Source organism: Cavia porcellus, unplaced genomic scaffold (genome assembly GCF_034190915.1).
Source record: "Cavia porcellus strain 051 isolate PalLab524CR breed Dunkin Hartley unplaced genomic scaffold, mCavPor4.1 scaffold_14, whole genome shotgun sequence".
In the NCBI taxonomy this organism is placed as follows: Eukaryota; Metazoa; Chordata; class Mammalia; order Rodentia; family Caviidae; genus Cavia; species Cavia porcellus.
Window position 1 is genome coordinate 36,627,752 of NW_026947497.1, and position 22,700 is coordinate 36,650,451.

The 22,700-nt window shown below is 36.9% G+C and overlaps 1 protein-coding gene across 8 annotated transcripts in view; it reads left to right on the plus strand.

Annotated features, from left to right (window-relative positions):
- Nucleotides 1-22,700, plus strand: part of Slc10a7 (solute carrier family 10 member 7) — a 241,857-nt gene that overhangs the window by 58,284 nt on the left and 160,873 nt on the right. For 2 of the 8 annotated variants that reach the window (XM_063260811.1, XM_063260809.1), the window contains one exon: nucleotides 1-21,796. This exon is cut by the window's left edge and continues 26,751 nt beyond it. The exons of the other annotated variants lie outside the window; for them this stretch is intronic. The gene's annotated coding sequence lies outside the window, so the exon portion shown is untranslated. Of the gene's footprint in view, nucleotides 21,797-22,700 lie in introns of those variants that run through there. 8 annotated transcript variants of the gene reach the window in all.

The window sequence follows — 22,700 nt, forward strand, 5'->3', positions numbered from 1 at the left end:
TATATTTATACTTCCATTGACATATATTGTTTAGAGATTATTAAATAACTTAAGTTTTATTCAGAGAACAAAAGCATTTTTCTTGGATTTTTTTTCTCTTTAATTTGAATTATCCTCAGGTGTTTGACAAAGAGCAAGCAGATTTCTGTATGTTAGAGAGTATTTATTTACCTTTTATAAAACCCTGTCGGGTATGATGAAACTGGTCAGTGGTCAGTGTCATCTGTTAATAAAAACTGGTAACGCTAGGTACCATTGGTAACTGCCAGTGAAAATCAGTGCCATGTGTGGACATGACCCTTGGTACTTAATTCTTACCTATTAGAGTGTACATAAAATCTATCAGCTTGGTTAACTTAAATAATAGTGTTAGTTCCTTAACATTTAAAATTCATAGAAATCTTAGATAAATGTATTTTCGTTTAAATGGAGGATTCATTTTTTATTAAAATACCCATAAAAAAAACCAAACAAAATGCAGCATTCCTAGAGACTCATTTTTGTTTAGAAATACTTGATCAGTAGAAATTATTTCCCTGGTCATGTTGATAGTATCCTGCTCCTTTAAATAGTGTTTTCTCTTTCTTTCTCTTTCTTTCATTTGAATACTCCTATAACAGTTTTCTCTTATTAAATTAAATGTCAGATTAAGTGCCTTCTTTCCAACCTTTTAATAGGAATATTTTAAGGAATGAGACTGCTGTGCTTAATTCTACTGAAGTGAATTATACTGTCAAATGTCTGCTAAGGTGTTTGGAGGATCATCTTGTGTAATATGCAGTAAATGTACCTTTTGAGTTGACTACAACCCTTGGCTTTTCCTTACATATTGTGCCATGGAAGGGACTAAATAAAAGACTCTTGGAACTGAGCAACATTAAAATGAAGCCTGCCTTTCCTACATGCAAACAGTAAAAGGCAAACTTAGAGCTGACTTGACTTTTTTTCCTTTTTGAGCAGTCTTCAATAATAATTTGAGATTTGAAACATAATTTGATTGTATCTTTTGTGATTTTTCTACTTCAGCTAATTGTAGTGGTCCAGCTTCACACTAAGTTCAGGTCAGGATGCAGAAAGACTCATGTTTTATGGAAACCTGAGTATATACTTGGATTAGAAAGAAGACAGTGATGTAGGGTTTACCTCCTGTTAGTCCCCTTGAGGAAATGATGACTGCCATCCGGGCCTCTGGTTACCTCTAGTCCTTTGCATTGATAGAAAGAATCTTGAGACAACTGGTGACCAAGCAGTTAGCTTTTTTTTTTTTAACCAACTTGGGCTTTTGTATTAGAAATTCACATTTCAGTCTCATTCCTGCTTACTACAGCAGAATAGCTTTTAAACTCGACTTTAAAAAGTTTAAAGGCAATAAGTCAATCTCTTAGAAACAGTGCAGAGATGTAGATTCAAATCATAAATAAGGAAATGCATGGGGTACATTAAACAGACATAGGAAAATGGATTTCTGTCTTTTGTAGGAAGGTAATTGGGCACCACTGCTTGGCAGGAGCTGGTGCTATTGAGCCAGCTATAGCTGCCACAGGTTGATGGGCAGGTGATAAGGCAGCTTCCACCGAGGTCTGCACAGGAGGCCTACCTAATATGCTGTCTGCCCTAAGGGCCTATGGGAACACAGTTGGATTATTATGTTAATGCATGAGCCCGCTGCCCTCTTCCTATCCCAGCTGGGTTCCCTGTTGTTAGGAACTGCTTTGCACTGACAGTGGAGTAATATGCTTCATGATTGAAAGGGCAAAGGGGCTTGAAAGAAAAAAAGAAAAGAAAAGAAAAAAGAATAGGCCTGTACAGATATGTAAATGAGAAAAGGAAATCTGTAGGAAGATTTCATTCTAAGTACAGAGAAAAAGTTTACTAGAAAGTTCATCTCACAGTGCTGCATAAAACCACTCATTTCTTAATTAATTTCTGGGCTTTGTTGTCCTTTTATATTAACACTACTTGAAAGTGTTTTTTATGTACACTACTTGGAAGTGGTTTCCAAAATAGGGACTAGCATTGATTTGTTTTAAACCAAGATGAGTGAACGCATTGATACACAGGTGTATATAGTGGTGCATTTTTTTGGAATTTCATTACTCTTTAATAGTTGTCCCTTGGTATCCCACTATATTTTATAGAAAAGCTTCTTTTTAGATGCTGAAGAATATTTATTTTGTTTAGGATATCAGTTTGTTTCTCTTTTATTTTGGACATGAGTTTAGCAAATTGCGTGAACTTACCTTTTGGGAAAAGATATTTGTCTTTGGGAGGTGAGAAAATGGTTGATGGGAAATAAGAATATTTCCATGAGTTTATGACTTTGAGATGTGGTAGTTCCAATACTTTGTGTTTGCTGAAGTTTTAAATGTTGACACCTTAACCTTAGTGAAGAGTATGGGTTTGCTGCCTACAAATCTGTTCAAATTCTGATGCTTCTGATTAATTAACTGATTTTCCATAAATTACTCCTTATTTATTTTGGCTGTAAAATGGGTTGAATATAATTTATAAAAGAAGATAATGAACAAAAATCATTTAATCTGTCACAGAGTGAGTGCTTATTACAAGCTTGCCAGAAGATGATACCTGATTGCCACTCATTGTGTTTAGTTCTAAGACCATTGTTTTAATATGTGTGGTTGTAGGCTTTCAATTGAAAGTATACCCCTCTTTTTTTAGTGCCAGCAACCCTCACCAACTAGGAATGACATGAAAAATTAATTTAGATAGACACAATTCAACCTAAAAGGACTTAAAGACTCCTCAAATAAAATGGCAGGATATGTTCCTTAATAGTTCTATAAGATGTGGATAGCATATGTAGTGAGTTAAGTAAATCGTATTAGAGTAAAAGACAGTTTGCCATCCATACTCCGTCATCCTTTGAGCACCTCATCCCATCATTCTCGCCACTCTCTGAAGCAGTTCTAAAGTCCTTTTTTGTGAGTTACCTTTGCAAAGTGTGGTCAAAAATACAGTGAATGCAGCTGTTGAGTGCCATGCAGTGCACATGCGTGTTCTGAAAACACTGTGATTAGCCTCTCCCACCTATTTACCGTACCTAGCACTGTGAAACGTCTGGCTCTTCCTCAAAGTCTAAATGACTGAAAGGCGAACATTTGAGTGGCCTCATCTCAATGACATACTTCCCAACCTGCTAGATGTCAGGTATGTCAAGTTTGTGTTTCCCAGAATCAGAGAATGAATTTTAATGAACAGTGGAGATTAAGAGTAGAAAAGATTTATTGAGAAATAGCTCCTGAAAGAGAGGAGGGTTCCTGAAAGTGGGTTACCCCTGAGGCCTTTGATCAGGGGTAGTGTATGCAGCGAAGTAAAAAGTGTGGGTACAACGTGGGTCAAACTGTAATCAACCTGTAGGATTACAAGTATAGATGTTTAGATGGTCCAGGAGGAAGTTGTGTTTCAAGGGTACATGAAAGAGCAAAGACATTTTGGGGAAAGGACTGGAATTGTAACTTCAAATGACAATAAATGGTTGGGCACTATTTCATGTTCTATCCTTAATTAATACTGTGCCTTTGGAATAAAGTATATCTGCAGACAGTGCCTGGCAAACACTGCAGATTGAGAAGTTACTCCTATCAAGCTGTTTCCACAGCCCACACCAGCCTGCATTCATAGTGCTGTGTAGATTTACAGTAAGAAGGAATTTCACAGAGATGCTCAAGATCAGCAAATGCAGGAATTTGGGAGCTGGTGCGGACTCCGTAGGCTAGCAGTATGGTTACTTCACATCTGATTAAAATGAATACACAGGACTGCTTTCACTAAAAATACAACATACAAAATCATTTTAATACTCTAGTGAAAAATTCCCTGAAGCTTGAGGTAAGTACTTGGTGTTATATGGAGAGAAAACTCCTTCCTGAAGGATAATTGAGCATTTGACTCTAAAGGAAAAGGAATCAGTTTTAGCTAAGCAATCCTTCTTTGTAGCTATAGTAAAATCTTTCATAACATGTCTTTATATTACATATTTGGTTATATATGGGGGCGTATGGTATGGGTTTATCTACATATATGCAGGTGTGTATGTATGTATGTTATATATATGCATAGAATTTAAATTGACATTTATGTTAATGTAGGTCTGTATATCAGAATCAGAAATAGATCTAGGATAATTTAAAGGGGAGTTCTATCAAAGAGAGGATACTCTTCAATAGTGGTATTTAAAATAATGCATTATTTGAACTATACTTGTTAAGACTTTGGAGAAAAGACATTAAAGTAATAAGCCCATGAAACAGGTAGAGAAGTAGTTAAAGAATGACACTTTTTACACCCATGTTCTTCCACAAACCAGTGCAAACCACATGTTGCTATTGGCTGCGTGTAGTTTTACATCTGCCCCAAAGATAGCCATTGCACGTATGAAAGTTCCTCATTTAATTACCTACCTGTGTGAACTTAAGATCGAGGCATGCTGTTTGAACTTAACGACTCACTGCTCCGCCTAGCCACCTGTCTTTCTTTTTTTAAAGTCTTATTTATAGAGCCTCCATAAAGTCTTTTTTTGTGCAGTACATCTGGTTTATACAGTGTTGTATTTTTAGTGATCGTACAGTACAGTTTATGTTGTTATACCTTACTGTACCTCACAGTTATGCAAATTAAAGCAAAGTTATCAAGTTGGCATTTCCTTTAACCATTTCTTTGTTCTGAATATTGTAATGTACATACTATATACAGTTCCTTATTTTGTGACTGATTCGTTTAACACCCTAGATGCAGGAATGAAACTTGGTCTTTAAACGAGGAGTATCTGCATTAAGAAGCCCATCACGCAGTTTTAGAGGTAGTCTGACTTTAAAGGAGTTCTTCATTTTCTTTCAACTAGCTTTGGATTTGATACATGCTGTACTCCTGTGTGTGTGTGTGTGTGTGTGTGTGTGTGTGTCTGTGTGTGTCTGTGTGTGTGTGTCTTTGTGTGTGGTTTTTTTGTCTTTGAGACAGGGTCTTGCTATGCAGTTCAGGCTGGTCTTGAACTTGCAATATTCCTACTTCAGCCTCCGGAGTTCTCGGATTACAGACATGCACCACCATGGATCTCTGGCTCATGGTTTATGGCTCAAGGCTCTCTGTGTGGGTTTTTAAGGACAGGGATCACATCTTAAGTTAAAACAAAACAAATGATTTTTCCCACTTACACTGTGGGAATTTAACAAATGCCTGCTGACTAAATATTTGGGGTAATTTTAATGATAGTATTCAAATTCCAGTAGGATCAGAGTTCATAGATCTTAGTGTCCCTGGGTTTCTCTTACCTCACACTGATACTGCTCTCAAGGAAGCCTTCTCTATGTGCTTTTCAGCGTCTCGGAAAAGACTGAGTTAAATTTCCAATTTCTCCTGCCCCTCCTGACCGCTTTCCTGTCTCCGCCACCAACCATGCTGTGTACATCCTTCCCTTGTTGACATTTTTTCAGAGGGACCGGGAAAGTCAGAGCGGGCAAAATGATAACTCAGTTAGGAAGCACACTTCACGCCACAGAGGCTGATTTCTGCCACAGTGTTTGGTTTCTGCCCTCTTCTGCACTGGCTGAGATGTCCTGGTTTTGCTCCTGTCAGCTTTGCTGTTTAGGAAACGACCAACACTGAATGATTCTTTGATTCCAAACCACACTCCTAATTGTGAGGATCCTCTGCTTTAAACAGGTTTGTTTTCTCCCCAGTGATGACTTAAAAAAAAAAAGTTGAGTATTTTTGTAGGCCTACTAAAATCTATTGAAAATATCAAGTTATCAGTTTAAAAATCATAATGAATTGTATTATAAAAAATAAATACTTTGGTTTTAAAAGTCTTGCCCATATCCTAATGTCCATCATTTCTTTCTTTCCAACTTAAAATGTTTATTTGTCTAAGTTTCCAGATTTACCGGAAATTCTGTACATTGACTAGTGGTTCTTAGCATTTAGTAATATGATAATGCTGATGATGACATATTTAGTTAATGATAGGTAATATTCATTAAGTACATATTGTACTAATGTTTTATATGAATCATTTAATTCTCACAAGTTATATAAGTAGGTATAATATTATATCCATTGTTGAGACAAAGACACAGAGGTTTAAAATGACTTAAGTAAATTTGTCAGAGGGGTAAGCTTGCAGATAAGCTTAAGTCCATGGCCCTCTCCTAGCTGCATGGCTATTTTAGGTGGTAGACTATCTACTGGAATATTCCTCTTCTTACCTCCTTCCAGTCTCTGGGTTTTTGTCTGTTTTCTGTTGCTATAACTGAGTACCACAGACTTTGTCCATTTATACAGAATTAAAGTTTATTTAGCTAATGGTTTAAGAGCAGGGTGCCTGCATGCACTCAGCTTCTGATGAGGGCATTTTTCTTATCTGACAGTATGGCAGCAAGGACCATATGGTGACAGAGAGCGAGCCTGCCAGAGCTAGCTGCATTTGTGGTAAACCATTAATCCACGAGTGGATTGTTCCATTTATGAGAGCAGGGCAGTCATGGCACAAGTACCTCCTAAAGGTCTAGCTCATTAAATTTGGGGAATACATATAAACCATAGCTTGTCCATATTGGTCCTTGTATAGGGGCTTGTGTCACATTAGGCTAAATCAAATCACATGGATCGTAGATAAATGAGAAAAAGTACGCTAAGGGACAGGAAAAACTTTTTAAAAATTTAACAGTACTTTGCAGGGTTGACAGGTACAGAGCTTGGTGCTGACTCCCTTGACAGTGCGAGAAAAAAGCAAAAGGTCGCCTAACCAGTCCCTGTTTACTGGCCAAGTATTGTGGCAAATTTGTGTGAAAACAGATTAGTTAACAGGAAACTGGCAGGAGAGAGGAATGAAAGGCAGGACATGAACTTGCCTCAATTTCCTGAAACCTGGTTTTGGAGCTAACCATCTGCTGGGTACACAAATAGACCCTGAAGACAAGGAAAAAAATTTACCAAGAGGAAATTAGGGATGGACACATCCACCAGCTATTTACGATAAAGTATGATAAAGCCCAGCACTGTCTGAGAAAACCTCAAAGTAAACTGGCTTTCAGCAAGCTCTTACTTTTTGCAGAAAGAGTCAGAAAAGCCCCCAGATCAACACTTCTTGCAGCTTTCTATACATTCTTACTCTCGGGTCTCCCACATCCCAGCAGCCTTTTTGAGAGGATAGTTAAACTGAAAGTGGGTGCTCGGTCCTAAGTTTTCTTCCTAATATTGTACCTTTGCAGAATGAAACTATCTTTTTACCTGATGACTGCCTGTGTTTAAAAAGAGTCAAATCATGATTTCACTACCAATTCATTTAATTTTATTTTCCCAACCACTTAACTTCTCTGAGCCTTATAGTCTACATCTACAATATGAAATAACACCTAGCTCATAGGTTATTTTGAGGATGACACAGTTTTAGTTACTTTTCTTTTGCTTCCAAGACCAAATACCTAATACCCAAAGTTTAGGAAGGAAAGGTTTATTTAGCTGACAGTTTATAGAGGTTTCAGTCCATAATTGGCTGGGTTCAAGGCAGGGTGGCGTCACAGAGGAGAAACAGTCCATGGTGGTAGAAGACAGCAAAAGCAAGCAAGGGAAGGAGACAAGACGCTTTATGACCTGTACATTGTGTCTACTGAGTTTAGGGTAGTGCCAATCCTATCAGTATATCGATCCAACAATAACCTACCCTTAATCCCAGCACCCTCAACCCCAGCTTGTACCACCAATCAATCTTACACTCAGGATTCAGGCACTTCCAAAAAAGTCCTGTCTAAAACTGCATCAGTCTTTGCGGGGACATCTAGACACAAACCATAACACTACTGTGTGAAATACAGAAAGTGGTTAATAAAGGTCAGCTTTTTCCTTCTGTTTATAAAATACAAGTTTGAAAGAAAAAGTTAAATCAAGTTAATCATTCCATTGTAAATTCTTGGGTCAAGAAAATAGATTTTTATCTCTTGACCTTACAGAATTGTATGCAACATCTCTCACTTAAGACTTTGCATTACTGATCTAGGAAGAAAGAAATGAAATTCAGTTTGATTAATAAAGCCTCTTGGAAGTAATTTTTAAACTGATGAAGCTAGGTTAAATGAGAGCCAAGTGGGGCCACTTCCAGGGTTTTGGAGGTGAAGCAATTTGTTTTTATACTTGTATCAGTGCTTTTACTCTTTTAAATCTCATTTCTAGTCCCTTAGGGTCCATAATAGTCTTCAGTACTATACATTTTTATTAAACATCTTTTTTTTTTTGGATTCTAATTTGCATTTCAGATAATATAACAAAATGTATGTGTTTCAAATATTCACTGCATAATTGTGATTAGAACATGTAATCCCTCAAAAGATGTTAATTGCAATTTAAATTCACATTGAATTTAATTAAGTGAGTTGGGGATTAGAAAGATGTAAGGAATAGTTAAGGGAATACATTTTTTAAAAGCATCCACACTTTTTTTCTAAAATATGTAAACCTTTCAGCTTTCAGATGAACAAAATATATAAGAGAAGCAGAAGAAGCAGGTTAAAGAACATCTTAGGAAAAGCTTAAGTTATGTTGTTCACTGTTTGGATTCTGAACTGAAGCTAATTGTAGCTAGAGAAGGAGGGATGGTTTGACTAAACCTTATTTATGTTCTCAAGAGTCTTTCAGTCCAGGTTCACTCACTTGGTGCCTGATAAAGACCTCCGTTAAGGGCCACGGATTTAGCTCAGCGCTTTGCAGAGAATGCCTGGGTGCGGGGAGGGGAGAGTCCTAACAGATCTTTCAGTCCAACTGTTATCTACAGTCTCCTTGGCAAGGGTGTGTTTTATGAGTAATGAGACTTAATAGGAACTTTGTGCACAAGCAATTTATATGTAAGTTATGCTTTTCCATGAAGTCTCCCGTGGATTAATGGAAATAAAGAATAGCCGTGGAAAAATGCAAATGTCTCCCCCCTCCCAATACAGTACTTAAAACACCCTAAAACCAGAGATTTAAGTTTTTAAAAAGTATTAGGCAGCCCCATCTTGCAGGGACTGGGCAAATGAAGTGTTTAATGATTTGATTTTGGATTAAATTTTTCAAAAAACTATCAGAATACCATTATACCTAGACTGTTTTATTCATAAATTTCCCTAGGAATAAGTTTTAAATCATAGGTCAGTTCTAAGGTAATTTAAAACACAGTTTTAAAAGCAGATTATTATTTTTTAAGTTACTTCTTTATTTTCCTATGTTTAGAAAGTACTGGTTTACTTCATAAACCTGTTTCGTGGTGCAGACATCTCTGGGGCGGGGAAGACAGGGCCAGAGAGGATATGGATGAGAATATGAACGGCGATTTGTGTAAGTTACCAGCTGACTGTTTAATACTTTGTGGGTTAGGGTATTAATAGATAATTTTTTTAAAAAAACTTCAAAAGTCCTAAAATACTGCTCTTAGTGAATTCAGAGGGAAGCACTATCTTTGCTTTGTAAGAAAATGAACATTCTTAAAAATGAATGATATATCTGAGTTTAGCGTCATTTGACTTTTGTGCTTTCTATCACAAGTAGTGGGTAAGGGAACACATTGCTATTTTTTAAGAACTTTGTTCATTTGGTGATTTTTCTGTCCATACACTACTTGTTTTCTCATCTCTGTTCCAAGCTAGTCCATGCTGTGAAGATGAGGAATCTGTATCTTATAGAAATGTGTAGTTAATAAATATTTTTATTTCAGTCTCTCTCCCATTTCTGTTTCTCACATTTCAGAGTAAAATTTAGAGGCAGCATTTAAAAAGTTGAGAAGTTGCTCTCTCTATTTAACTACAAGAAAGGCACGCTGCAGTTGCTGGATTAGTTAACTAGATCTCTAATCATGTTACAAATGGTGCCTGGAAAAGGATCTGGGGACAAGATCCTAAGTGTTTTTCTGATCATACCTTAACATCTGGGAGAATCTGAACTTATATAAGAATGCTTAGACTGCTGTTGCTACAGTGAAACCTTCTGAGAGTGTCTTCTCATAAAATGTTCCACCAGAAGAAAGCCTCAGGTTGTCAGAGTTAAGTTACATGCTGTTGTTCAGCTGGGCCCCTTTATTAAATCATCTCTTGGCAGTCCATTAGTTGTAGTGCTACAGCTATTGCATGGCTCACTAAGCTAATATACCTCAGTCACCAGCAGAAGGACACGCTTAGTACATGCGTGAAGTCGGCTCAGTGCTCCGCTGCTCGCTGACTGGTGTTTTCTTTTTGGTGTTCCTGTATGATTCTCATGTCATATGCTTTTGATATCCATATCTAATGCACGTAGTATATTAGAGTTAAATAAAGATCAGTGGCTTGGAGAAAAAAGAGAGTATGGGAGCTCTTCCATGTAATTCTGATGTAGCTACCATCAGACATTATGGGATCTCAAACAAGTTGAGCTGCGGGCCAACCCTTGTGTGTAAAATGAGGAAATTGAAGGTATTCTCTAACATTCTTACATGCTTCTTTCCATATTACTTTGTTATTTGTAGGAAATATGAATTACATTTTGTTGAATGTAACACTTTGGAGTTTCTTCTTAAACCAGCTCAGCTGTGATTTTATAGAGCATAAAAGAATTGCTGTATTCTATGCTCTTTAAAAACTAGGATGAAGAAAAAGAGAAGATCCATATTATTCAGAGGTAAATGATCTAGGAGTAAGTTCTCTTAAAGTAAACTTGCTTTTTTTTTAAAAAAAAATCAACATTTCATAGTAATTTATGAATAATACAGTTAGGCTTTACTATGAAAAAACCCAAATTTTAAATTAAGAAAGTGAGTTTAGTGCTGGGGATACAGCTCAATGGCACAGTGCCTGCCTGGGCAAGGTCCTAAGTTCAATTCCCAGTACCAAAAAAAAAAAAGCAAGCGAGGTTATTGGGCCTTCTTTTCACGGTATTTTGTAGCATAAACTTTATGTTTATCATCTCATTTAATCTTGTCAAAACTTTTATGAAGTTGATATTATTTCCATGTACAATAAATTTAGATTTAGTGAATTTTTGCAACTGAATATGGGATCAAGTTGTTTTGCGTCCAGGTCTTCTGACTTCATCATTAGTGCTTTTTCTAGTATTTCTCAAGTGCCTCTATGATGATTTTAAAATAAAACTATTAAATATGAAATCTTTATCATCTTTAAGTATAAAATAAAGATATCTTTTTTGAATGTCCGATAAGTTCAGGTAATATTTAAGTGTTTACATTATATTATCATTGGAAATACTGAGTTAAAAAACCATGTTTACAAATTACAAATGTAGCGCTGAGTTCTAATCTTTTGCATTTGTCTACTTAGCATTAATGTTTTGGTGAGGCATTTACGTTGTTGCATATATTGGTAGTTCATTCTTTTTTATTGCTGGGTACTCTTCCATTGTATTATAATTTGTTTATCCATCAGCCAATTGATGAACATTTGGGTATTTTCCATTTTGGGGCCTTTACAAATAAAGCTGACCATTTAAATAGATCTTTTTGTGTGACTGTATGAAGATCAGTTATTGGGAAATACCTAGTGGTGAGATGATCAGGTCAAATGATTAATTATATACTTTTTTATTGATTACAACTTTTAAACAAACTGCCAAACTTTTCTATGGTGTGAATATCATTTTGTATCCATAACAGCAATGTAAGATAGTTCTAGTTGGTCCAAATTTTCGTCAGAGGCTTACATTGAATCTGTAGATCAATATGAAAAAAGTTTGACATATTTTAATAATTTTTACTTTATGATACTTTAATATTGAGGTCTCTAATCTGTTATCTCTTGATTTAAAATTTTTCTCAATCTTGTGAGGATTTTTAAGTATAAATTTTGTATAATTTGTTAGCATTATTGTGCATGTCATTATTGCATGGCTGGCAGTTTTCTACGGTGTTTTAATCTGGTTTTGGTATCAGACTAATGCTAATTTCATACAATGATTGGAGAATTTTTCTATCCTTTAGTATTTTATGGGTAAATTTTCACAAAATTAATGTTTTTTCTTTAAATGTTTGATAGCATTCACCAATGAAGCCATTTATTCCTGGAGATTGCTTTTGGGAAAGATTTTTTAAACATACACTCAGTGTCTTTTATATGACAGGTTATTTAGGTCATTTACTCTTTTTCTGAGAGTGCTTTAATAGGTTGTGTCTTTCAAGGAATTTGTTTCATGTAAGTTTTCAAATTTGGGGGTGTAATGTTCCTATTATTGTCTTCTAAATAACCTAAAGGATACTGTGATGCCCACTCTAATGTCATCATCAAAAGTAAATATAGATAAATGTGGCTTCAAGGCATCTCAGGCTTGCTGCATGTTGCTGTGTGGTATGTGAGTTTAAAATGATTTTCACATTTGTTTAATGGTTGGAGAAAATAAAAAAAGGATAAAACCTCATGACTTGAAAACTAAAAATCAAATTATAGTGTCCATAGACAGATAAGTTTTTTTGAAACACAGACACTTACTCATTTATGCATTACCCATGGCTGCTTCTGTATTTAACACCAAAAGGGTTGAATGTTTGTGACCATATGGGCCACAAAGCGTAATATATTTATTATGTGACTGTCATATAGTAAAAAATGATATGCAGTCCTTGTCTAGGTTCTTGGCACAGATTTTCAAGCCTTTGGAACTTTCTGAATGCTTGGAAGTGTCTTTGTTGTCCTAATTAAGTGTCCTGAGGTGGGTCCTTCAGGATGGGGCCTGGCCTTCAGGAAAATCACATCTGGTGCCCCCAGGTTAGAACTTTCCCTAGGAAAAGGGAAGGGGTAGACATTGAGTTTAGTTACTGTGATCACCAATTTAATCAATTATGCCTACAGAATTAGGCCCCATGTAAAAACTCAGGACATGGAAGCTCATTATTTCCTGGTTGATAAACACATTGATCTCTGGCTCCAGGAAGAGAGGGCATGGGATCTGTTCCTTCTTTGACCTTGCCCTGTGTATATCCTCACGCCACACCTGACCCCTTGTCTTATTTTTTTGCCTTACTGAGGATCAGGGCCTTCTCACTGAGCTGTATCCTCAGCTTCTTTTATTTTGATACAGAGTCTTGCTAAGTTGTCAAGTTGCCCAGGCTGGGCTCAAACTTGTGACCTTTCTGCCTCTGTCTCCCACTACTAGAATTCTAGTCTCCCACTACAGCTGATATGGACCCTTGTTAACAAAATTACAAGTGTAGCATTTTCAGTGAGTCCTACAAATGATTCTACTAATTATTGAACTTAAGGATCATAGGAACTCCTGAATTTATAGCCAAGTTGATCAAAAGTATGGGTAGCCTAGGAACTCAAAGGACAGTCTTCTGGGAGATTGAACCTTTAACTCATGACACTAACTCCAGGTTGTTAGCATCAGAATTATAGTGGGTTATACCCAATTTAGGTTAGACCAGTTGGATTAAAGCTAACAGTGACCTTTTACAGGGAAAAAAAAATCACTAATTTTTGTTTTAAACAATACATACCAGTTTTATTAATTTGACAGAGAACCAGCTTTTGATTTCATGGATTTCTTCTTGTTTCCTGTGTTTTATTTCCTTAGTTTCTGCCCCTATTGTTTCCTTCCGATGCTTATTTTGCTTTTCACTTGCTTCTTTTTTCTAATTTCTTATGTTTTTGGAAGTAAGCCATCTTTCCTATCTTCTTGCACAGTGACATCACGTTTGTAGTTTGAAATTGACTATGGTAGGAGTTTTACATCATGCAAATCAGCACACCTCACAAACTGTTGTTTCCTTCAGCCCCCGTCCTGACAGCCAGTTGTTAAATGTTTACTAGCAGAATGCTTGTAATGGCAGCAACACAGTGCTTCTTAAATTTTTCAGGGGTCATAACATGAGAAAATGACCTCGAATCAAAAGTTGGTGTTGGAGATACAAAAATTGGATATGCAGACATTGTTTGTTGGTGATTCCATCAAATTTTTCTTTTGAGAAAAATGTCTTGATTAGATGATCTGCAGAAGTTCATTGCAGCTTTGTGGTTCTATAGTAAATTATTTCCCAGAAGATGGTAGGAAAGCTGTTTTTATTGCTTATGAAAAGCTGGTAAGAGTTACTGCTGAGGGATTGATCCATTTTCCTCTTAAGAAGCTCTGAGATTGCCAGACCTAATGGATGGGAAAGAGTAGAAATAACAGAGGTAGGTAGGTAGAGTCTACGATTTGTAAGAACCATTAGATACTTTGACACAAGTTGTCACTTAGGTTTTGTGGATGCCCTTCTAAACAAAGCGTTAGGGGAATTCTCCGGCAGTTTCTGTCCTGGTGTGAGAGCTTATTCCATGTGTTGGCTTTAAACAGAGCTTCCATTAATTGATCAGCAAAATGCAGTTGTATAGCACTAGGAGGTATTGGTAAAAGCCCGTTCTAAAGGAAATTTTAGTTATTTCTGGACTGCCACAACTCTTTGATAGCACTTAATATTAAGGTATTGTAATGTCTGTCATCTAGTCCTAAACTATGGTTCTTATTTTTGCGTTCTGAGTCCCTGACAATAAATGACTTAAGAAATTATATTGAATGATTGAGCAGTTAGGAGTATTTGTTTCCTTCATGACACAATAAGGCAACCCAGGAGATTAAGAAAAATTAAATTTCGGGATTATTGAGAAATTGGTCTTTTTAAGAGGATGTAATGTCAAGTATTAGTACAAGCATTTTACTCTTTGATATTTAGAAAATTTAATAAGCTATATATAAGTAAGTTATATATTTTTTCAATGTAGGAGCTGGTATCCTGGTGATACCCATAGTGTGTTACTCTGAGTAGTTACTGATAATGAAGTAAAGAAGACTCTTCAGGTAGTCTCTTCTTGTTATTACCCTCAATTCAGCCAATATTTAGTCAGACATTGATAGAGCACCTAATATGTACGTAGCTTTATTCCAGGTTTGCCTACAGATTAAAGAGAGAGCCTCTAGAATTCTAAATAAACTTAACGTCTAACATTTATTATATGCTTCCTTTTCACTGCTAAACATATAATCAGTACAGAAATCAAGGTAAAGCACAAAGGGAAGAAACATCCATATCTCATTACCCCACCGTAACCGCTGTTAGAGTTTTGGCAATTCCTTTTTTCTAGTATATATCTACAAATGCTTGTTTAGAATAATATATGTGAACTAGGTCGCGTATCTAATACATAGGGTACTGGGTTTCTCTGGAGATAAGTTTCATTCTGACATTACTGCCATGCATCTGACTTTGGGAAAGACTCTTTGCCTTTCTGGAGTTCTCTTTCTTGATAAAATAGAAGAATTTCATTGAAATTGAATACTCTGAAAGTCCAAGATGGTAGAAGGGCAAAAATAAAAAACATTTTCTTAAATCCATATTCACCTCAATGATAAATCAGATTTAAAAGTGTGAAACTGGTATATATATTTTTCATTAATGTCTTTAAATTTTGTTGTCATTATCCAGTAACACGAGGTAAAAAACTTTTCCAGGTATCAGAACTTGAATCAACTTGAATCAATGTATTTATTTCAGTTGATAAATAGGTTTTTAAGAAAATGCAGAAGTAATACCTTTAAGCTTGTTATGCTGCTAGAAACATGAAATATAGACACTACTATTTTAAGTACATACTATTTTGTCAGTAAAGCATACCAAGGAGAAAAAAAGCAGCAATATTACTTGATTCTTTTTTGCACCTCAAGAAAATTGATTTTACTCTCTCTCCCACTCTGTGCATATTGTGAAAATGTAGATTGGTATGCAAGAACTATTGCATATTAGGCATCGAGCCTTTAAAAGTGTTAAAAGGTGACACATTTGTCTTAGAAGGGTCAGTTTGCACATCAAACAATTTTTGTTGAACAGTTAAGATGTCCTTTTACCATTTTGTACTAGGAATTTTTGCATGCATTTTAACGGTTATTTAAGAGTCCCCATGTGCTTAGAAAAGAATCTGAATATATGTGCCTTTAAAAAAAAGCTTCAGCACAATGTAGGTTACTCCATCAATACCATCAAATGACTGGGAGCCGTGGTTGGAACAATATGTAAAAATACAGCTTGTGAAAGATTTCCTTTATTAACTGTCATCATTCGCAGAATATATGTTCAAATAAACGTTGTGTAATAACTAAATTTGAGATTAATAGGCCCCTTAAGAAACAGCGAAGTCATTCAGAATAGTCAGTGAAAAATAGGCTGCAAGACTGTAACGTGCGCATATTGTCCTGCTTCTGTGCTCTCTCTGGGGTCGTTCCCATTTATCACTGTCGGCGGGCTCTGTTCTCATTAAAACATGCTCGCACAAAAGCAACTTAATTTTCTTAAGAGGAGAGGACACCTGATTCAATTTAGCACCCGGAAACAGTAACTCGAATATATTTTTTGCTTGCCCGAATTGAGATGAATAGTTACAAATAAGAATAGCAACTCCATTCACCTTAAGATCAAGGATAGTAAGTAATGTTTCCATGCTGGTATCAAGAAATGGACCTGTAGAAATAGGCAGGAGATGTAGCTTCTTCTTAGAAAAACAGCTGGATGTTAACCATTTATCCTAAACTTGTGTTTCTTTCCATTGGTGAGATATTTTTTGAAACAAGGAATTGTTTCAAATTGCCTGGTAGAGGTAAATAATCTTTACTAAGATTTCTGTTGAAAAGACATATTCGATTATAGTTTTAAAATAGCATTCTAATATTTAGCCATTGCTCTTCCAATACAATGATATGCATAAATGAAAGGTGCACCTTTATTATTAAACATAGTGCATAAACTCATTTTAATTGATATCCTCTCGATAGCCTGTAGTATTGCTAAATAGTACTTATGTGATGCAAATACATAAATGTATACTTGAAATTTCATTTATTACATAGTTTTACAGTGAAAATAGTTCTTGTGGTAACAAAACTAGCAAAAGTTGCTAATGTGAATATAATTGTCTTTGAAAACAATGAACTTTTTTCTACTTTTCTATATAGCATTTTTGAGAGTTACAAATAAAAATTTTTGTATTCTGATATTTAATTAAGGATCAGGAATTGGAATTCAGTCTCTGATGTTTTAAGTGTTTATGTGTTTTTTAAGCTGAATTTAAAATGAATAAAAACATTTTGGAGTACTACTATGCCATAAAGTGCATTACTATGCACTTGTGTCATTTGTAGAAAAATAGATGCACCTTAAGAGCGTAATATTAAATATAATAAGTTACACAGAAACACACTGAAATATTGCATGGCTTTATTGTAAGAGAAGCCCAAAGTAAATAAATTGAAGGGCAAATAAAAGAAAGATAATGAGAAACGGAGATAGATCTTTTGCAAGAGGGATGAGGGCCAAGAGATAGAAGGAGGAGGTGGGGAGGATGGGGGGCATGAAAGAATAATTAAGACGCACTGTGTGTGTGCTCCAACTCTCCAGGTGAATGTGGCATCATGTACTGCACATGTATGAATAAAACGTTTTTTTAAAAAAAGAAAGCAAACGAGTATCGAGGCTGGTTCTCTGTCCTGGGAATACATGGTCACGTGATGAGAGCCTCACGTGGACGAGGAACTGTTCGGGCTTTACTATCTGACAGTGATGACCTAGGGTCAATTGTCATCTCCTTGTTTTGCCTGTTTTTTCCTTATTTTGCCATAGGCAACGGGAGCCAGAGATTTTGCTAAATAAAACTTGATAGCGCCCACTCAGATTTTTGTCGTAGAGGGAAAACGATTAGTCCTGAATTATTTTCTCCCTTCTTTGGAGTCATGGTTGCGCCAGTTCGGCTTCAAGGAGTAGAAAATCAGACTGAAAGTGGCATAAACAAGCAGGGGCTTATTTTTCTCATATCCGAAGATGCCTGGAGGTCAGGCCTGCTGGCGTTTGCTGTGGCCCGATGCTGTTACAGTGGCATCTCCGGTGAGCCCTTGGGGCCGCAGCACAGGGGCACTGCCCTGGGCCGGAAGAGGGGGCCCTGCTGGTAGCCACCCCCGCACCCCCAGTCCCCATCTTGCACTCCTGTTTCATCTGTACTTTTCGTATCCTGTTTAAAACCTGCTTGCTTTTCTGAGACGCTTCTACCTTCTAAAAGTTGTTAAGTTTGCCTTTCCCACTGAGGTCTTTGACCTGCCTGGTGCTGTTCCTGTTACGGATGGTGAGCAAGCCCCTGGCGCCTCCTTTCCTCACTGCTTAGAAACAGCACGCGTCTTAGACCAGCTTTCTGCTGTCGTTCGCAGCGCTCTCTACAGTAAGTAAGGGCTGTTACATAAGAATGCACTTTGTTGTAGGTTATCCAAAGGACCTCAAGGAGAAGTCTGGCATTGCTTCTTTGGGGTCTCCGGAATTCTTCAGGTCCTTGACCCATTTTTCTATTCTTTAGCAATAGCTTAGGATTCTTGACTCACACCGGGAGGGTAAGCTCAGCTCCTGTGTCCACCCTCCACGCAGTCCACGCGTTCCTTGCACCTTGCACTTCCCATGTGCTCTTGCGGTCCTTCCGGCCGTGCCCTCTGCTTTATGCAGGTGGCTCAGCCCAGGCCCCCGTGGTGGTACCTGGTGCTTCTTTCCTCCTGCTGCGCCTGAAGAATCGTCTTGTGCACTTTGTCACACCTGAAATCTGGCACCTGTTACTTTGTTTTGTTTTGCTTTAGCTCAGTTACCTACTTAACATACTATTTTGTCAGTGTCTTCCCAAGTCATATGTTTACTAATTAGGATTAACTTTAGGCATTAAATAATCCATCATGCGGAGCAATTTAATTAAAAACTTTAAATTCCCTCTTTCTTAAGCTAGGCCTAATCTGTATTTTTGAAGTATAGAAACTCATACTTTTTAGTTAGGGAACATATTTACAGATAATACTACAAATTTTAAAATCAGCCTTTTGAGGAGTAAGCATGGTGTGTTTCATTATTTATTTGTTTGTTTTTTTGTTTTACTGTTTTTGCCTTTCCTCCCTCTGACCTCTGTAGACTCAAGGTGGGATGTGCACGGGGATGGGAGTGGGGCAGCTGTGTCTTACTGGTGCTGCTGTAGTAGGGGCCTCAGTGTCCTCTGTCACACACATGTCCAGTGCTTACTCCATGTTGCGGTTTGGGTGTTGAAAGTTTCCCAATGGCCCATATGCTAAATGTTTTCCCTACCCTGAGGCAAGGTTTGGAGGGGATGGAGCCTTTAGGAGGTGGGGCTCAATGGAGGGGAGCTAGGTTGTTAGGGGTGTGCCTTGGGGGGGGGATACTGGGCCCCCAACCCCTTTTTTGCTTTCTTCTTGCTTCCTGTCTACCCTGACATAAGTAGCTTTTCTCCACCACATGCTTCTCACTATGGTGTTTAACCTCATCACAGGCGGTGATACTAACTCACCATGAGTTTAAACCTCTGAAACTGTGAGCTACACCAAATGTTTTCTTCTCTCAAGTTGTTTATGTCTGATGTTTTGTCACAGTGGTGGAAACCTAACTGTCACACTCTCTTTGCTAGGGCTAGGGGAGAGTGTTCTTTAGAGTATACTGTGAGCCCCTGCCCCACATCACATCCTGTTAGCCTCTTATTGCTGGGTTTGGTCTCTCAAAAACAAATGAAGTTCTAATGCAGTCCACTGAGGCATCTTCTTGGTTCATATGGAATTAGTTGAACCTTGCCTCGTTTTTGTCCAAATCTTCCCTTCCTCTTTGCCCTACCTTTGTGGTCCCTTTGAATCAGCCTCCCATTTTTGCTATTTCGGGTCACTGCATACCTATCTGTCATTCACAGTCCTTACACATGCCTATTCTCCCTGCCACCCTGTTCTAAGGAAGGTATCAGTATGTTTTAAGCAGGCTTATAGCATGTACCCCTGCTCCCGTCACAGCCCAGCATGGAATTTTTCCTTCAGTAAAGCATTTGCATGAGGCAGCATTACAATTCTTGCTTCTCTGCAGTTTCTCCTATCTTCATTGTACAGACGGGAGGGTGAGTGTGAGTGTGTTCCCTGGCCCAATTTGGTGTCTTTTTGTAAGTACTGGGAGGCATTTGCCACACATTCTCCTTAGAAATTCAGAGATAACCATAAATATCCAATTTTAATAATTTGATAGACATTTCTTTGTGATTTAACTGCAAATTGGGTTTTTCAACTGCAAAAACCAGTAGATTAGTAAATTAGCCTGCAATAAATTATTCAGACCTAATATAAACAATGGGTTTTTTAAACTGAGACATTGGGTCAGCATTAAGAAAATGTTTGATATAGTTTTATATGACTTGATAGATTAAAGCAGTAGTTGTACTTACATTTGAAATACACTTTAACAGGGGATTAGGATACTTGTGTTACTGTGGCGTGGAGAACATGGTCAGGGTGCAGCATTTACCGGGAGTCCCCCCAAATGTCTGGCTTATGGTGAGGAAGAACTTCATAATATTTGATGCCATTCAGCAATGGAAATGATTGATCTTTGAGTTAGAAAATTTTCCATCCTCACTGTTTCCAGGTTTTTAAAAAAATTTACCTTATAATTTTAAATAATTGCAAGTAGGTTATGAAAAAACTAATTTACTATTGAACTTGCTCAATTTCCCCAAGTAATTTAATAAAGTTATATTATACAATATATAATAAAGCATTAGTAAAATACCTTATATTGGGTAAAACTGGGTTGATAGGGAAATATTATCTAAAAATACACAATATAATGGAAGCAATCATCTCACTATTAAAAAACTACCATAATATGAAAATTTTAAGTTAGCATTGATCTAATTATTAAATATAATAAATCTAATTACACACCTTGTAGATGAGATTCCTGAGTTAATAATGAAGACATTTTTGGGTAGGACATTCATTTAGCACAAGAAGTATTTATGTATCCATTCATTCATCCATTCTTTGCTCTAGCAATGTTTATAAAAAGTGTACTTATGAACCAGTGCTGCTATAGGTACCAAGGACACAACCTAAAACAAAATAGAAAACATTTTTATTGTAATACAGCATTCTAGGAGTTGAATAGATTTTAAAATTGTTTCTAGCAAGGGAGATAATTACTATGTCAGTAAGCTTTGTGTCACTTAACAAAATATCTTAGAAAAGCAACTTAAAATAAGGGAAGTTTTATTGTTTCACAAGATTTCAGTTTTTTCACTTGATGTTTGATTGGCGCTGTGGCTTTGGGCTTGTGGCGCTGCAATGCCTCATGGAGGGAACATGTGGCCAAAATGATGTTTAGCTCATGGTGGCCAGGAAAATGAGAGAGAGAGAGAGAGAGAGAGAGAGAGAGAGAGAGAGGCAGAGGCAGAAGAAGAAAATGAGAATGACAATGAGGACAGGAAGAGAAAGAGAAAAAAGAAGAGGAAGAAGAAGTTTCCCCTAGTCACAATATCCCACATCCAAATGGTTCCACCACCTTGTAGTAGTGGCGCAGGCTGGGGACTAACCCAGGTATGGCTTCCAGAAAGCAGAAAGGAGGAAAAGTCATATCCAAAGAGAATCTGGTTTTATAACCTTCAGATCCTACTTTAGAACAAACTATCTTAATGGCTCAAGGTTAATCTCATTTTATGAAGTTTGTTTTCTCTGTAGCCAAGTTTGTTTAATACAAAAACAATACTAGAAGTTTTGTTTTAAAAACCAAATGTTTATGCTGCATTAACGCTCCCAGAAAATGCCTGCTTGCTGTAATGTGCCCAAAGGGTTTCTTACCCTCCATGTTGTGTAAACCAACAAGATACATGAAGACATCATGACTATGAAAAGTTGAAATTCAAACTTTAAAGTTGCCTTAAAATATTATTTTTACACAAAGGGATTCGAAAGGAAAAAAGCTCAACATTTTTATGCCCTAATAATTCTTATTAAAATATAAAAAGATGTAATATTAAAATTAAAAAGTCAAGACAAAATAAAATATAAAAACAATCCCATCCAATATCTTTCAACACATTTAATCATAACTAAGAGTGTTCTGGTGATTGCTTTCAGAAAAAGAGAATATGCATATTCTTTCTTTATTTTGAGACAAGTTCTCACTAAGTTGCTAAGTTGTCCAGGCTGACCTTGAACATGCAGTCACAAGCCTCGGCCTCTCAAGTGCTGGAATTACAGCCTGTGCCACCCTGCCTGGTAAAACTTGCTCCTTTTCATTTCAGATGGCTTACTTTGTTGCCATTCACAGTAGTATATGTGGATTATCTTTTCATAATTGTAGAATGTTCTGTTATATTCTGAATTTTACTTAAACAAATCACTGTATGTAGTGCTAAATTCCAAACATTATGTTAAACATACTTATCTAACTACATCATAATAGAAAATTTGGGGCATTTTGAAGGAAGTAAAGCAGGATGTTGTGAAAAAGGTTATTAGATTAGCTGGGAGACTGAAGTATAAGTTTCCTCCCATTGCGTTTGGTTTGTTATTATGTGTGCCATCTAGGGTCCTATGCCTGCCAGTGCTTGGATTCTACCCAACATGGAACAGCTTAGTAGAAGGGGCAGACTTTGGACACTTCAGGCAATCCTACTGATTTTCAGTAACTCAGTTAAAAACATGTCTGTGTTCAAGATAAGCTTTAATAAATTGCTTCCTTAGGAGACTTTTCACTGTAGTGAGGTAAGGAAGTCATTTCCATGTAGGGTGAAAAGTGCATTGCAGAAAACCTCATCCACTGTATGTCTAAGTGTGTGTGTGTGTGTGTGTGTGTGTGCGCGCGCGCACGCTAAGCTATGAGGCCAGGGAAGTGATTGAAAACCCATGATGAGTTGCTAAGTGAG